The following is an 18,319-nucleotide window of genomic DNA, read 5'->3' on the forward strand; positions in this document are numbered from 1 at the left end:
GCTGACGAGGCTGCGCTCTAGAAATGATGTAGGGAGCAATCCTAACCAACTTTCCATAGCTGTGCCAGTGGGGCATGTGCTGCATCCTGCAGTTAGGGGGCAGTCATGGAGGCCTCCTCAAAGTAGGGCAATGTCTATTCCCTTACCTATGGGAATTGCCCTTATGTCAGTGCTGGAAAATTGGTTAGGATTGCGGCCTTAGTGTTTTAACATTCCTGGCAGCGACAATGTTTCGTTGCTTCTCTATAAATTGATTTTGGCTATTTTTCAGCATCTGAAGCCTTGTTCCCCCAATTTTGGAGGTTTGGCTGGCACACAATAGGGCATTTTCAGTCACAGTCCCTAGACTGTGGAATTCCTTCCCCTTCAAGGCCTATTTGACTCCCATTTCGGGTGTGGGTGTGTGTGTGTTGCCTACTCAAGATCAATTTGCTTTAACAAGTAGTACACTTACTTGTTGGATAGGCCAATCTTATCCACACTTTCCTGGGAGTAAGCCCCACTGACTATAATGGGAGTTACTTCTGAGAAGACATGCATAGGATTGGGCTCTTAATTTGATATTCCTCTGATTTTTTTCCTTGCTTTTCTCAGCTATGTGTTTTTAGATTAGTCATATAATTTTTATTATTATTATGTGTCATTTTATAAAATAACCCTGATTTCTGAGTTCTCATAACCTGGGATTTCATCTGAACCACCTTGGGGGCTTCCTTGGACACCAGAAATGTTAATGTTAATTTTGTTGGCTGCTTTGATTCTACATTTAAAAAAGGAAAATGAGATAAAGGCACCTGGAACTAAATAAATGTCTGTCCAGCAGCCCTTAATTCATCAGCATGGGTGTGGAGGACTTTCCTCCATGCATCTTCAAACATTTTCCAAATACTTTTTGGTGCTGTGAGTCTAATTTCAATGTGAGTGTTACCAGAAGCAATACCTTCAGGAATTCGTTCCACGGGCTTCTTCTGACTGCGTCTGAGAACACGAGCATGGGTTTCAAATCATTAGTCACTTAGTTCGAAGGTCTTGCAGGGGGAGTCAAAGCAGCCCATTGAAAGGCAAGCAGTGTCTGCCTCTGTTGAATGTCTCCCGACTGGCCCCATCTCTCATCACAATTCACTGAGCAAATCATTACCAACAGCCAAGGCTGTCTGCCAAGCCAATGAGATGCACCAGTGATTCCTTGCTGAGCCACTAAGATTGATATCCCCCACCAGAAACACCTGAAGTGACTCTGAAGAGGGACTATTAATCAGCAGCTTCAGCCCTGTGCCATGACAACGTTGTATGCAGATGATGAACAATGGGCTTATATCATGATGATACAGGTGATCTGAAGACCCCAGTGACTACAAAAAATAAGAATAAGATCAGAAGTGGAGAGTGAAAATGCAAAAAAATAAAAATAAAAAAAATGGGGGGGGGGAGTACAAACCATCCATCCTAAAGACTTCACCAGGAGGTATATTTTTTCCCCCTCCATCATTCATATCTCTCAATTCCATAGTCTCTGCCTCACCTTTCGCCATTTCAGTTTCCATTCTGTAATGGAATCATCTACTTGAATGAGCTACTGCAATTCATAGTCAACATTATTATTATTATCATTATTTATATACCACTTTTCAACAAAAAAAGTTCACAAAAGTTCACCATTGGTCTGCCTCATTCAGTGCTTCCTATAGTGGCACTCCAAGGTTTCAGATACGGCTCTTTCCCAGCCCTTCCTGAAGAAGCCAGGGATTGAACCTAGGTCCTTCTATATGCAAAGCAGGAGCTTCACCATTGAATGACAGCCCCCCCCCCCATAGTGATTGCTGGCAGCAGTAACAATCAGCTTGGAATCTGCCCTTCAGTCCAGCATTTCTCAATGTTTGTCCCCTGCTGTACCACTTCGCATGGTCTACCTATTGGAAGTACCACCGGAAGTGACTTGCAATCATGGCATCGCAAGTTACTTCTGGATTGCGAGGCCAGATGCAACATGACAAACACTGGTAGAGGTTCAGGGCGGATGGGAGGGCTTTTTCCGAGTGCATGAAAAGTGCACCCTAGAGCTCTGCCCTCCAAGTCAAGCTTCCTACTGCTGCTTGTTGCATTGCGTTACTGGTCTAGCTGCGAGGTGGTGGGGGTCTGGGGGTCCTGCGCATACCCCTGGACACCACCTCAAGTACTGCCAATGCTTTAGACCAACATTGGTGTGACCCAGCACAGGATTGTTTTTACATTTTTGGTTTCAGCAGCAAAATTGGCTTAGCGCCAAAATGAGAGAGTCATCACTAAAATAGTTCCTATTTTCCCACAGTTATGCAAATGCTATACAAATTTGAGGGTGTTTACAGAGGTTTGCATTTGCCCAGAAAAAAACCTACATGTGAATGAAAAATTAGACATGATGGACACTCCATGTACAGAGGCAATATGCTGCAAAATACCAGCTCCTTTGGGTCCATTGCAAGAGAGAGTGATTGCCTTCATGCCCATTTCTGGGCTCCCTGGAAGCAATTGGCCATTTTGGAAGAAGACTGGACTAGGTGAGCCTTGGGTCTGATCCAGCATCTCCTTATTTTCTAATCTGCCCTCCCTCCCATGCATTCTGGAGCATGTCTAGGAAAAGAAAGGAACCTCAGCATGACCTGGAAGTGGGTCTTTCATTGCTAAAAATAGCTCCACAAGCTGGGAGGTGGTGTGGTTGGGCCGCAAAAAAAGTAGGAACCTTGATTTTGGTGCACTTTTTTGTTTTTAAAGTCATTTAAATTTGGATTCAGGTATCTGCTGGCATCCACAGTGGGTCAAATCAGTTGCCGTGGGTTCACTGTATACCGTTCTTCAACAATTGGTCAATACAGGAAGTTTCAAATATAGGCAAAGTTTGTTGCAACTTAGTTTATACAATACCACCCAGAAGCTGAATATTTGCATTGATTTTATCTCTCAAAGCTCAGATTCTCCCTTCCAGCTCTACAGCACAAAAAACATGAACACGTACAATGGAAATCTGAACCACCCAACCAGAAATTCCTGCTTCTGTAATTGCTCAAACAAACAGAGGTCAACACAGGTACCTCTCCTTGTGTAAGAGGGTCAAACGTGCACACAAACTGTGAACTGTCATTTGCAAAGGCGAGAAAGAACTGCCAGGCACCGATGAGTAACCGTAGAGACAATTATAGGAAGAAAAAGTCACTCATTCTAAGTGGTGCTACGTCTCTCGTGGCATGCGGTGATTATCAGTCATTATCATTTATTTGGGGGCTGAAGTTGCTGCCTTTAAAAAGAAATTTAAAAAATAATAATAAATGGAGGCTGACAACTTCTGACAAGAGCATTTAAAGTACAAAATGGTCCTCAGTGGGATTAAATATCTGACCTCAATGAGTGTTTGGAATTCAGCATCCCTGAAAACCAGAGAAGGAGGACTGGTCTACATGGAGCTGCCCATTGATCAAGAATTATCAGCCAAGTAGAAAAGCTTCACAGATAGAGATTTATGGTGGCTACCCTATAATTGCTTGTTTCATTTATTTATTTAGAATTCTAACCCTGTATCTAAGATCTCAGGGCAGGCAAAAGTACAACAGCTACACAATCTTACAAGACCAACAAAAATCAATATTAAGCTCATACTGAATTGCTTTCCCCTGGGGGCTGGGGATAAGAATAGGCCCTCAGTTTGGCTGTATTTGTCGTAAGAGGCAACTAAACAGCCACCGGGTAGATGGGACTCGATAGCCTGGGAAGGCAGCTCATCTGAGAGAAGGAAAACTCTGATCCCAAACCTCCATTGCCTTGTGGCTACATCCAGTTCTGGAAAAGGCTTCAGGAGTCAACCTCCAGGCAAAATCCAGAGCTGGAGTCCCTGAGGCAGTTCATGGCTGAACACAGTCACGTTCTGGCAACTCCTGTGACACCGCTGGAACCAACCATATTAGCCTCTGCCTTTCCATTGGACCATTTCAGCAACGTGGAGAGGGGGGATTTGCTGCATGGGAAACAGTCTATCCTCCATACCTACTTTACCCAGGCTTTGCGCACTGGAGAGGACACTCTGTTCCAGAACCACCATTCAGAGCACGATACCATAGTCTTCCGAGACTGAAGGATGCCAAGAACTGAATTGCTTACACTCGGGCATCAAAAGCCACCCTTGATCAAAACAATCTTATGCCAGCTTTAGAAAATGCTCTCTCTCAGACAGAAGATAGTCAAAGGTGGTACTGAAGATTCCTCATCTATCTTGGCAAAGTACAACGGACCAAGAGCTAAGCTGCTTCATCAGGTGAGACAGAATCAGTGCTTCTTCCCAGACCTATGATTTTCACTGGCTTGGTAGGGGAATAGACCAGTACATGCTAGGAAGAGCCAGAGTCCTTGATTGTGCATGCTGTGGGCTTTCTTAGATGAAAAATAAATTAAAAGGAAAAAGAAAAATAACTCACCAAAGTGACTGCAGACATAAATGACAAGATGGTTTGCTAATGTCCATCCTGGTTGGCTGGCTTGTTCACTCAGAAAGAATCTAGTTACAGTCCTATATGCACTTACCTGGGAGTAAGTCCCTGTAAGTCTTACTTCTCAGTAGATACGTCTAAGATTGTGCTGCTAGTCTCTGCGAGTTAAGAGACTACAGCTGCAGCTGAAATGCCCAACTGCACAAAAGACAGGCCACCCCCCCCCCCGTTGCTCCACACAGGACAACCAGCGATCACCCCTGGAAGCTCAGTCACAAGACATATTCTTCCTCGTTACAGCAGACTCTTACTCATGAATCACCAATGGTTGCCACACCAGCACAGGTGTTCTCAGAACCTGACATTCTAAGGGCACAATCCTAACCAGGTCTACTCAGAAGTAAGTCCTCTTTTGTTCAATGGGGCTTACTCTCAGGAAAGTGTGGTTAGGATTGCAGCCTATGTGTCTGTTCTAGCTACCACTTGGGGAGTAGAGAAGTCATCATGTAATGAACTTACCCTGTCCACATTCATGTGGGGCTTGGACCTCTGGACCTGGTTGCATTCCACTGCCTTTCAGAGCCTCATGGCAAGTCAGTGTTTAGAAGGAGAGGTTTCATCTCCGACAAGTCAATGCCAGGAAAAGCTTCACAATAAATATGGGCCTCCTGTGTTTGTCCTCACAACAACCCTGTGAGGCAGGTTAGGCTGAAAGATAGTGACTGGCCCAAGGTCACCCAGGAAACTTTGTGAGTGAATGGGGATTTGAACCTGGGTCTTCTAGGTCTAACAACAGAACCAATACACACCATCCATCATAATGACTCTAAAGTCATAATGACTGACTCTTATAACGAGCTCCTTTTTAGTGCTGTTTTCCATTGTTCAAAGCCTGGGCCTCTAAATGGTTTCTCCCTTCCACAGTCATTCCTTTCCCTCAAAGGTTCTGGGCTAGGAATCCTTTTTATGGGAAGGAAGGACAAAAACAGCCATAGACCAACTGCTCTGTCAAGAAATGTTGCGTGTGTCTGTCCCTTCACCTCCACACATCAAGCTTAGAAGGGTGGTTTCTGTGTACAGACAGGTGGGTTATCGCAACCCACACTTTGAGAAGTGCAGATCTGGGCACAGGATATACTGCAGATGAAATGTACTCTCCCAAAGTAGCTGCCTTGACCCTGGACACTGAATCCTGAGGGTCAGTTGATGCAATCAGCAGAACCCAGGGAGGAAATCTTGGTCTGAATTGTGGCATGCCAATCGCAAAACACAGGTTAGAGTTGACAGGTGTGACAGGTGTAACAAAGCACAGGTAAGAGTTGGGCTGTGATTCTGTGAAAATCCAGCCTGTCTCTAATCATTCTCAAGGGCTGCATTTGCAGGGGTATTACAGAACCTTTAGTACTGCAGATGAGGAACAAAGAACAAAAGGAAGAACCAGAGAAGAAAACGGCCTAATGAGAATCTCAGGGGGTCCCCAACTGCTGAAACAGAACTTGATCAAGCATGGCCAACTCCCCGCACAAGGAGAGAAACAACTTTTTTTTTTTAATGGATATATTTCAAGAAGCCTCCTAATGCATCTCAATTAGCAGCAAAGAAACCACAGAGCTCTTGAAGCAAGTGTGCCAAGTGATTTATTTTCACAGCTCTTAAAAATAATATTATAAAAACAGGGGAAACCCAGAAATGGTTGTTTATTGCAAGGCACACTAAGAGATCAATGGGTTGATAATAGGTTAATAATTTATCATCATCATCACCTCCATCAAGAATATTTGTTAGACTGTTTTTCAAAAGCAAAAAATTTAAAAAAGTGGTTTACATGGCAAAATAAATAAATAAATGGTTCCGTGTTTCAGCTAAAAAGGTGCAGGAAGATTCACCAGCAAACAGCCACTGGGAAAGATGCTGTAGTGGGGTGGAAATCTGGGCAGGAGGTCTGGTCTAGAGGGTTGAGTCTCCATTTGCCTGAAGATAACATCTGAAGGTCGCCAGTTCGAGGCCACCTTGAAGCAGCTGACAAGCTGAGCTGAGCTGAGCTATTCCATCTGCTCTGAGCGTGGGAGGATGGAGGCCAGAATGTGCAACCAGATCAAGAAAGAAACATCTGAATGTTGTGGTTTCTTGAAAGATAGAAACCTTCTTTCAAATTGTAAAAATCCCTACGGGGATTTAAATTTGCCTGCCTATGTAAACCGCCTTGAATAAAGTCTAAGGAGAAATCTGAGGACCAAGAAAGGCGGTATAGAAATACCTGTATAATATAAAAAAAATTACAACACTTTCTCATTCCTCTCAGGAATATCTACTAACCAACACAATGGGCTTGCAACTAATATGTATTCAAAGGTCTGAACATGCTTGGCCATTGTCTGTTCAGAGCAAGTTGTAAGTTCAACCACCATGTCAGAAATAGTGATTGCATCCATTCCCAAACATTCCCACTGCCATTATTAGCCAACTTTTGAAGGTAAGAGGGCAGGAAGTGTAGTCTAAAGCAAGGGTCTCTAAACTTTTCGGCCAAAGGGCCGCATCAAACATCTGACAGTGTCGAGGGTCGGGAAAAAAATTAAATATAAAATGTAAATAAATGCATTAGAGATGGAACTTGATGAATGAATAAATGGGCTGAAATGTCCAGGATTTCTCCAAACACCAACACAGCCCAAAGCACATATTTAGGGCACAATCCTAACCAGGTCTACTCAGAAGCAAGTCCTATTTTGTTCAGTGGGGCTTACTCTCAGGAAAGTGTGGTTAGGATTGCAGACTTAAACAGATCCCCATTCCCCCACCCCACAAGCACAACTTTGGTTGAGTTTGGTGAACTGGGCCAGAAAGTCTCAGGGGATCAGAGGCTGGATAGAGACTTGCAGCGGGCCACATCTGGCCCCCGGGCCGGGGTTTGGAAACCGCTGGTCTAGAGGTTGAGCTGTCTCATTGCCTGAAAAGCTAAGCAGGATTGGTTTCTTGAATGGGAGACTTGGATTTTCCCCCCAGATTTTATAAATTTTAGAAGCATGTTTGCTTCTAACAGCAGTGACACAAGATTTATGCATAAAACAACTTACAAACAGACTGCTAGGGCCTGACGGTCTGTGGAACTCCTTGCCACAGGATGTGGTGATGGCGTTTAGCCTGGACACCTTTAAAAGGGGATTGGACAAGTTTCTGGAGGAAAAATCCATTACGGGGTACAAGCCATGATGTGTATGCGCAACCTCCTGATTTTAGAAATGGGTTATGTCAGAATGCCAGATGCAAGGGAGGGCACCAGGATCAGGTCTCTTGTTATCTGGTGTGCTCCCTGGGGCATTTGGTGGGCCGCTGTGAGATACAGGAAGCTGGACTAGATGGGCCTATGGCCTGATCCAGTGGGGCTGTTCTTATGTTCTTATGTTCTTACATGTTCATAAGTTAGGGGACCTTCTGCAGTAGTTCAATACTTCTATATGCACAGACTGAAAATTAAGTTCGAACTGTGCCTCTTGGATATCAAATAGGAGTCCAGTACAGATTCCTGGAAGGCTACGGTTCTGTTTTAGCTCAACAAAGGCTGCTAGCACGCCTCTGTCGTGCGCTAGCAAGGATTGCTCCCCCATCAGCCGGCAGCAGGGCTTTGTCTTAGGGGGCGGGACAACGGAGCTAATGCTAGCGCACAGGTGCTAGATTCAGCTCAGTCTCCCATGATGCTTGACCGGCTCGAGGAGGCAGGCTGGTTAGCTCCTTGTCTGAACTTAGGGGCCTTGCAGGGGTGACCTAAAGGCATAGCAGTTAGGCTAACTTACCCTCTTTGGGCGACGGTGAAAGGCGGGCTTAATAACAATTGAGCTACGCCTGGATTTGGGTGGACGCCATATGAGATTGGGGGACGTAGACGGCTTGGGCCATTTCCCCCACTTAGAAACCCGCACTTGGGATGGGTATTGTTTACCCTGTTGTTGCCTTGTTGCTATCTTGTTGTAATTCAATAAAGTGGCCCATTTTAATCCCATACCTGTTGTCGGCTGCATTTATTTGGGGAATGCATGGTAATGGATTATATAGACATTGGATTGGTGGTACCAGATTTCCAAAGGAACAAGTAATCACACAGCACATTGCCATGCATGCCTACCCAGAAGTAAGCCTCATTGAGTACAGTGCTGTGCTAATTACTAATTACCAGATTGCAGCGCTAATTACTGATACAGATATTATTTTGAGTTTCACTGCAAGCGGCTTTTGGGTCAGTTGTGAAAAATGCAAAGTAAAAAAGTATAACGCTTAAGTGAATGAATAAAACAAAATTGCACTTGCTGCACACTTAGTTGTTGGCATCCTTCAGTCTCGGAAGACTATGGTGTCACACTCTGAATGGTGGTTCTGGAACAGAGTGTCCTCTCCAGTGCACGAAGCCTGAGTAAAGTAGATATGGAGGATAGACTGTTACCCATGCAGCAAACCCTCCCTCTCCACGTCACTGAAATGGTCCAATGGAAAGGCAGAGGCCAATACGGTGGGTTCCAGCGCCATTGCAGGAGTTGCCAGAACGTGACTGTGTTCAGCTATGAAATGCCTCAGGGACTCCGGCTCCGGATTTTGCCTGGAGGTTGACTCCTGAAGCCTTTTCCATAACTGGATGTAGCCACAAGGCAGTGGAGGTTTGGGATCGGAGTTTTCCTTCTCTCAGATGAGCTGCCTTCCCAGGCTGACGAGTCCCATCTACCCGGTGGCTGTTTAGTCGCCTCTTACGACAAGTACAGCCAAACTGAGGGCCTATTCTTATCCCCAGCCCCCAGGGGTACTTTATTTACAGGGGTATTTTAGTGCTGCACACTAAAATTCTATAATGCCACAAATGGATATTTTTGTGCGCCTTTAGACAGATTTGAATAAGCAGGACCTGGATCATAAATAGAAATATATAGTAATAAATGTGTGTGTGGTTGGCTGGTTGGGGGGGTCAAGATCAGTTAGTGGCTTTCCTTTGTGGAAGCAGAAGAGGGAGTAAAGGAGTCACAGTAGGAGAAAGAGTGATAAGAGTATTTTTACCCTGTCATTGTAAAACTAAAGGACAATAAAAATAGCACAGAAATACTTTAAAGACTCTCCCATTAGTCGGCTGCAGATACAGCACCTATTGTTGCTACAGGTGGGAGATTATTTCTTGGCTGCCACCGGCTGATAACAATTTCATTTGCTGGCCAGAAAAGCTTATTGATAAAGAGGCAGAAATAGCACTTGAGGAACCCAGGAGCAAATATTTCCCCACTGGAAGGGTCTATTCAGTCACTTGGCCTCTGTCAAATGACAGCACATGATTTTGTAAGACACTTAGAGCCTCTTCATACATAGCAAAATCTCCCACAACATAGTGTCGGGTTCCACGTTCAAAACCCTACTACAGACTGAAGTTCTGACTAGTGCCTTTGTTCGAGTGCTTTTGTTCAAGTGCTGGACTACCAACACTGGAGAGAGTCAGCCAGGTTCGGCCCCAAATCCCCACTCAACCACAGACACAACCACTGGGTGACCCCTGGGCCAGTCACTATCACTGAGCCTAAACCACCCTGCAAGATTGCTATGAGGAGGTAGGAAGTAGAACCATCTATGCCACCCTGAGCTCTTTAGAGCTTGGGTGGGATATTTAATAAGTAAGTCTGTTTCTTCCTACGTGCCGAGGTTGGTTGGCAACCTTCAGTCTCGAAAGACTATGGTATAAGCCTACAGCACCCGGTATTCCCAGGTGGTCTCCCATCCAAGTACTAACCAGGCCTGACCCTGCTTAGCTTCTGAGATCAGACGAGATCAGACATGTGCAGGGTAACAGTTGCTAGACTCTTAAAATTACATCATGATAAACGTGTGATGAACTAAATGCAGGGTTTCACCTGGTTCTCTACATGAAACCTCAGGCTACTGGTTCACATAGTGCAGTATGGTCTACTCCAGTGGTTCTCACACATTTAGCACCAGGACCCACTTTTTAGAATGAGAATCTGTCAGGACCCACCGGAAGTGACGTCATGACCAGAAGTGACATAATCAAGCAGGAAAATTTTTAACAAACCTAGGCTGCAATCTTACCCACACTTACCCAGGAGTAAGCCCATTTGTTAAAAGAATATACATAGTAGCTTGTTAAAAGTACAGGTCTGTAACATTTCCCCAAATGCAGTCACATACCATGCACATCCTCTTACCCTGTCACATACCATACAGTGCAGTCACATACCATATATTAGACTAATATGTTAAATATTAAAAATTAAAATATTGAAATGAATGGGGACCCACCTAGTGGGTCCCAACCCACTGTTTGAGAAACACTGGTCTACTCCAATAGGCAGCAACTTACCAGCTTCGAGGAAAAAGGTTGAGTCAAGGGGAAAAAAATTAAAACTCCACCCCCCCCCCCCCCGCAACTAGCTCATTCCCCCCCAGACTGCTTTATACAAATATCAGACATGAGGTCTGATGATGGATAATCAATGTCTAGTTTGGCCTTCAATCTTGATCTCATGGCAACGGCAAAAGCTAGTTAATCAGGATTTCTGTTCAGGTTTGAGCAGACTTTATGGTGACTTCATATCAGAGAATAATCATTCAAGTTGGTGTCTGTGGAAACAGCAACCTATTGAAGCGTTCAGATGAGTCCACCTTCAACAACTCTTGAGATACGTTTGGAACCATAAGATCAAATACCCATGAGAAACTGCAGAAGAACCAAATACAGTCTCAGGACACAATCCTAACTTGTACTAGAAAAGGCAGGTTGAGTTGACTGCACTGTATCTAGCACAAAGTACATGCAGGCTGGGGCACAATTCGAAGTAAAGGAATTTTATTTCCTCTTACCCCAAGTCATGTGCCAGCTAGCCCTATTTTGCAGACACTCATCTCAGCAGCCTAAGTAATGCTGGTTGGGCAGGGGCCAGAGGTTAGGATCTGGCCTGCACTGCCATGGCCGGTCCCACCCCATTCAGCCCCCTGAGACACCCTCCCCCAGGTCAGAAATGCCCCCTTCTGACCTTCATTCCACCTTGCCACCACCCTTTTCAGCCCCCTGTGCTGGCTTGCTTGTGCCAGTAAAAACATATCTTCTCCAGGCATAGGTCTGGCACTAGCTGACTCCCAAGTAGCCACAAATGTGCCTTATGGCACATTTGTGACACTTGGTAGCCAGCGTAAGGGACTTGTGCTGGATCAGAAGATCATTTGGACTGCTCAGCCAGGCTCTCATCTGTTTATTGTGATACTCCAGGAGTAATCCAGGCTCTGATAAAGTCAAAAAGCTCATCGCTGCTCAAGAAGCTCGTCCCCGGCATCTTCTACAAAGGACTTCCAAGGACTCGTTAAGAGGGACAACATTCAGTAATGAAGCCCCTCTTGCATCCCTTTGGTAATAACAATCACAACATGTAGAAAATGAGCATCTCTTGGTGATAGTTATGTATCCCGGCAACAAAGACATCCTGTTCTGTAACTCAGCAGAGATTGTGTGCGGGGGTGAAAAAAAAAAACAACAGAAAAGGAAGCCAAGCATATGCAAGCTTCCCTAAGAAACTGGGTCAAAGCATTCAGGATAACAACCCTGAATTCAACAAAGTCTGGGACCACATTGAACAGTCAGTACTTATCATGTGAATACGCCTTTAGGACGGGGAGAAGACTTCTAGACTATGAGAAAGTCTGGAGGCTCTCTGAGAAGAAAGAAAGGTGAAGAAAGAGGTATCAGCAGGTTGGACCTTGCATCTTTATGCTCGTGCAGAAACCTGGCCGTTCACACTGGTGACAGTGTCCAGCAGAGGCTGCTGGAATCTTCTAGTCTTTCCCAAGCACTTTTTTTGTTTAATTTATTTCCCTTTTTCCCCCCTGCCTTTCTGGAAAGTGTCATGTGCATATAAATGGCGCTAGCATAACACTACCACACTTCCCTCCCAGAATAGAATCACTGAAACTGATGATGAATCCTTATACACTTTTTTCCCCCTTCCCTTAACAAAAAAGTCATAAAAGCAGTCTATGTGGGTAAAGGAATACCAAGAGCAGATCCCAGCATTTGCCCAAAGGTCTCATATGCACCCAGGGACGCTGGGCTCTGTCCAGAGTGGAGAGGAAGAAGGCAGAAAAAAAGCAGCAACATTTTTATTTTCTGACAGATTAAAGTCAGTTCTGGGTTGCATCTTATCAGGAATGGGTTGCGACTCAGATGACTCAGTCTTGAGTTGCAAAAACACATGTTTTTCACAACTCATAAGGACTTGAGTCACACGTGTCAAAAACTTAGGCACTGACTCTAAAAATGAAAAGACTCAGGTCAAGACTCACTTTTGTGTGTGTGTGCTTGCTTTTTTCTGCTGCTTGCATGACTTGAATTTTCTCAACAAGTCTCAGACTTGAGTCAAACCAACTTTAAAAATACCTCTGAGTGAACTGTGTCAGCCGTTGTGTTATGTTGTTATGTTGAGTTGTGTTATGACCCGTTTGTGGCTCGTTTGTGGCCCCAAAGGGGGGGGTGGAGACTCAGGGCCCAATCCTATCCAATTTTCCAGTGCCGGTGCTGCTAAGCCTATAGGGTATACACTGTTTTCTGTGTTGGGGAGACAGTCTTGGAGGCCTCCTCAAAGTATGGGGAAATTTGTTCCATTACCTCGGGGCTGCACTGTGGCTGCCCCCGGTGCTGGAGAGTTGGATAGGATTGGGCCCTCAGTACTCGACTCAAGAAAGTGGCACCAGCACTCCCCAGCACCTTATTTTGTATGAAATGTATCTACACCAGTTCAAACTGGTCACCAAACTCCCTTTGAAGCTGATGTTCAAACTGGAATTGAATCAGGGCCCAATGCTCCCTCCCTTCCCGGGTAAGGGAACAAATGCTCCCTTACCCGGAGGAGGCCTCCATTATTACACCCTCACTGCAGGATGCAGCTCATGCCCCATTGGCGTGGCTGCACTGGCGCTGGAAAATTGGAATGGATTTGGCCCTCAGAAAGTTTAAAAATACTGATGAACTTGAACTGGATTGGAATGCACCTGTTTAACGGCCTCCCTGCTCACTCCACCTGGCCTTCTGAAAAGCACAACTACGAATAAAGCCTGACTTTCCTTGGATTCCTTCTTCCTCGCACTTGCCCTTCTCCCCGTTCTATTCTGCCATTCTGCATTAGAGAGAGGAAGTCATGCTGGCAGGGAACTGTCTCTCCGACTCCTTGGGCAAGTGTTTAGCCGAACGTTACGTGGGTGATAATGAAGATGACAAGACCACAATAGGCAAGCTGCCGGCGACCGTCGCCACATCCCTCTGCCTTGTTTATTTATTTTAACATGTATTGACCACACTTTTCTGAACCATTTATTCACTCAAGGGCTCCCAATAAAACGTCAATAAAAGCATCATCATAAACAAAACGGATCTATAAAGCAAACAATAAAAACGGTGACACACACAGAAGATAGCAACAAGTAAATCAGAGCAGGAACCGCACATTGCGTTGGCGCAGCTCGAATCAACTGCTGCTTGGTGCTCTTCCCCTTCCCAAATTGCCTCTCACAATGGCCATCACGTCAGGCCATTATAATAATTATGTAACATTGTGTAAGAAAAACTGGTAAACACACTTGTTTGTTTTTCCTCTTCCTGCCCCTGCCGTTTTTTCCGCATTCTGCCTATTACATTGTATGTCATCATTTTAAATGTTAGAGGACTTGGAGCGCTCTGGCAAGAAAAGTGATTCACAAATGTCATAAATAAATGTATATATCATTGCCAGCTTAAATATCAGTCTTCTTTCCCATCTGATGCCAAAAGTTGAGGCTTAGGTCTGCTTACCGTAGAGAAGCCATTTTCAACCACTGTGCTGTGGCACACTGGTGTGCCGTGAATGGCCTTCAGGTGCGCCGTGAATGGTCTTCAGGTGCGCCGCAGGAGTTTGGAGGAGGGTCATTTACTAGCAGGGCCATTGGGGGATTTGAACCCTCACCAACAGCATGATGTGTCTTGTCAACTGTCAAAAAAACTGACGGTGTGCCTTGACAACTGTAGTATCTTGTCAGTGTGCCATGAGATGTAAAAGGCTGAAAATCACTGCCGTAGAGGGAATTACAAAGTCCAGGTGCTACAACTGAGGAAGGCCTACTTGACCAGGGTCAAAACTGCCATGGTGGATCCAGCCACAGACCTTAGGGGAGGTCTTAACCCCTGCCACTTTAGAAAGCCATAGATCTCTTAGGCCAAGGTTCAGTCCTCTGCCTTGTCCCGCCTCTCTATACTATGACCGTAAGCAAAGGCAGCTCTATTTTGGGGGGGAGGGCTTGGGCAGAAGGCCAATGGTGTGCCTCCCCCAACTGCATGTGCATTACAGCGGGCATGACAGCAACCAAGACCCAAGTTAATCCTGCTTAGCTTTTTCAGGTAAGATGTTACCCTGCACATGCCTGATCTCGTCTGATCTTGGAAGCTAAGCAGGGTCAGGCCTGGTTAGTACTTGGATGGAAGACCGCCTGGGAATACCGGGTGCTGTAGGCTTATACCATAGTCTTTCGGGACTGAAGGTTGCCAACCAAGCAACCATGATGGCTCAACCTCCAGACCACACCTCCTGCCCACACCACAATGAAATGGAGCAGGAACCCCTCACTCTCCCTTGCGCGGAATGGTGGGATAAAAGGCAGTTAATCATTAAAAAAACCAAACAAAACTCTACAGAGCTGCACAATCACACCTTTGTTCCATTTAGCTCAGTGCTGCCTCCCCAAGCAAGTAGTGCCTCTGAATTTCAGAAAGGGCTCTTCCCCAGCCTACCAGGAGATGCTGCCCAAGGCTTGCTGCATGAAACTTGTGGAGTCTTCGACTGAGCTGTGACCTCCTGCTCCTTCTTTGAAGCCTTGGGAGAGGGCAGCATGATATCCCTTCAGTTCAAGATCTAATGGCATGAATGGAAGCAAAACCTCACAAGAAAATACCAAGTGGAGACTGCAGGCAGGTGCTTCAGATCCAACAACCAGAAGAGAGAAAGGAAAAAAAAATATCTGCAAAGATGTCAATCTTGCCAAGGAATAGGAGAGACAGATGGGTCTCATGCATGGACGCCATCCAGCTTCTCCTTCCCACAGGGCCCCCTTGCTTTGGCACAGAAGCTGCCACAATCCTGTCTGGCACTTGTCTGCCTGTCATACAGTTTTAAAACAACCTGCTTTTATATTGTTCCGCTCACTCAGGAGGATCCTACGCAGGCACCGTGGCTGCCAGCAAAGAATGGCAACCCGCTCAGTACCTCTGCAGGGAGCAATTTAACGGCGTATGGCAACAGCACCTTAATGGTTTGGGAAGGAAAATGATACGTTTGCACTCCCTTGGGGGCTGGGATTTGAAGGTGGGTGGAAAACGGTTCTGGATTTTTTCCTCTCCGTGTCTTGCCAGACCACCATGCCTAATGGCGAGATGCTTATCAACTGCTGATAGCTAGAACATCAGGCAGATGTTTTATTAAATGCTGCAGAGAACCGTGCCCAGTGCGGCTGAAGACCAGAAGTTGCAAAGCTGGACAAGCCAATAAAGGCTGACCAGATACAAGGGGGGGACAGAGTGCTGATACCTTTAACCATTGCATAAAAAGGGAATTTTGGCAGGAGGGGTTTAAAAACTGCACCTGCCAAAATCCCCTCTTCTATGCAATGGTTAAAGGTATAGGCACTCTGTCCTCCATTGGATCTGGTCACCCTGGGAAAGAAGCACTACCAAAAAGATGAGAAGCCTCAAAAGACAATAGAGCATGTGCTCAATAGAGCAGGACGCTCACCACGGAAGTACCCGTTTGTCTTGGATGTAGCCTTTTCTCCATCTGACAGCCCCAATTTTTGTGGTTTGCAATTAGACTTCCTCCAGGAGGTCTTAACAGACTCCCCTGACTCTTGCCCTCTCTGCTGAACATGAGTGCCAAAATTAGGTGCTTTGTTCCCTCCATTCCAAATGGTACAGTGGAAAGGCAGGGAGGACATCAAGTGAAAGAAAACAGCTGTGTAAAGCAAGGGCCAGGAAAGAAAAAGGCACAAAGCAAGCGTGACAGAAGGGAAGCTCTGCCTTTTTTACAAGGGTATGTCTGGTGGATACAGAACACACCAGACTCAGTAATGGATCAAGAGCTGCTTGTTACCAAGGGGGAGAATAATTCATATAAAACTGTAACTAGGTTGGGAAAACAGTCCTGTGAAGTGCTTGTTGCAAAAGAGATAATCACACAATATCCAACCTCTTTCTTTCAGGAGATGCTGGGAGTGCTGCCTGGCATGCAGGAGCCAATTAATTAGCAAGATTCCTTTGCTGCTCTCACAATGTGGCTCTGAAAAGAGCCACAGAAATTATACCTGGGATGAAAAGGAAGGGGAAAGGATGGCAGAGATGGATACGCTGGAGGTCTGGGAGGACACCTGGTGGAGAGACTCTGGCTGATCCACCTCCGTCAGAGAGAGAGGGATGCTACAACAGACGGAGGCAAGCACACTGCAGACACAACAAGAGAAGCAAGTGGGAACCTATGTAAAAATCACAGGCTCTACACTTTAAGATGATAAGAAAGGGGGAGGGATGCAGAGGGAGGAGAGCTCTGTGCTAACCTATTCACAGCAAGCATGTTGGCATCCTTCAGTCTCGGAAGACTATGGTGTCACGCTCTGAATGGTGGTTCTGGAACAGAGTGTCCTCTCCAGTGCGCGAAGCCTGGGTAAAGTAGGTATGGAGGATAGGCTGTTACCCATGCAGCAAATCCCCCTCTCCACGTCGCTGAAATGGTCCAATGGAAAGGCAGAGGCCAATACGGTTGGTTCCAGCGGCGTCGCAGGAGTTGCCAGAACGTGACTGTGTTCAGCCATGAACTGCCTCAGGGACTCCGGCTCTGGATTTTGCCTCGAGGTTGACTCCTGAAGCCTTTTCCATAACTGGATGTAGCCACAAGGCAGTGGAGGTTTGGGATCAGAGTTTTCCTTCTCTCAGATGAGCTGCCTTCCCAGGCTAATGAGTCCCATCTACCCAGTGGCTGTTCAGTCGCCTCTTACGACAAGTACAGCCACAGCAAGACTGGCTTAGAAATCAGCTTCTTCTAAATGACAACTACTTTTTCAAGCCAATTCAAATTCTACCTGTCCAGAAGCAGCCTAGTTTTTCCCCCTTCCGGGTGGACCCCTTTCTACATGGAACTGAACAGTGAAATCTCCTTCATGGCTTTATACAGACAGAGCACCAAACAAGATGGCTGGTGGGGCCGGCAAAAGCAACAGAACAAAACTAAATCAGGATTTCAAATATTGCAGCAATTTCAAGGAAACTAATCATTGGCAGCAAAGCTAAACGAATCAAGGAGGAGTTCTCAAGAGAGAATCTGAAGTGCTTCTCAAAAGGGTTAACAGAATGCTGTAAATATCACTCACAGATACCCCTGCCACGGCTCTTGTAGGGTGTATGAAATTAGCTGGAAATGTGTTTAAGTATTTCTTTACTCAGGGGCTTTCCTCTAAAGACCCTGCCCCATTGCGCACTCACAGCGTGATAATGTATTCATTAATAAGTGGGATTTAAACTTACTCTCCCCCCTACATTAGTTTTTAAAGGCACTTAAATTCATGGCTTTGTGTTCTCCTTTATTGATTTTTGGATGATCTTTCAATACTCCTTATCTCTGCAATAGTATTTAATAGGTGAAAATATTTAGGTGTCCTGCTGGGACACATTCAAGCACATGAGAGAGAGATACACTGTACGATTATAATCTAGCAGTGTGGTTGACTGCACAAATTGGGAAAAACAGATTGAGACCACCTGCTTCTCAATTTAAGCCTAGAGGATGGTTGAAAGTAAGCAGTGTGTAAACAGTCCTCTTTTAAGC

General features: G+C 45.5%; 1 protein-coding gene and 1 pseudogene across 2 annotated transcripts in view; both read right to left on the reverse strand.

The window, feature by feature from the left end:
- OPCML (opioid binding protein/cell adhesion molecule like) overlaps window positions 1–18,319 on the reverse strand; it is a 365,186-nt gene that overhangs the window by 40,145 nt on the left and 306,722 nt on the right. The gene's annotated exons all lie outside the window — the stretch shown is intronic.
- Window positions 10,161–10,277, reverse strand: LOC136662612 (5S ribosomal RNA; annotated as a pseudogene).

Source organism: Tiliqua scincoides, chromosome 11, assembly GCF_035046505.1.
Source record: "Tiliqua scincoides isolate rTilSci1 chromosome 11, rTilSci1.hap2, whole genome shotgun sequence".
Classification (NCBI taxonomy): domain Eukaryota; kingdom Metazoa; phylum Chordata; class Lepidosauria; order Squamata; family Scincidae; genus Tiliqua; species Tiliqua scincoides.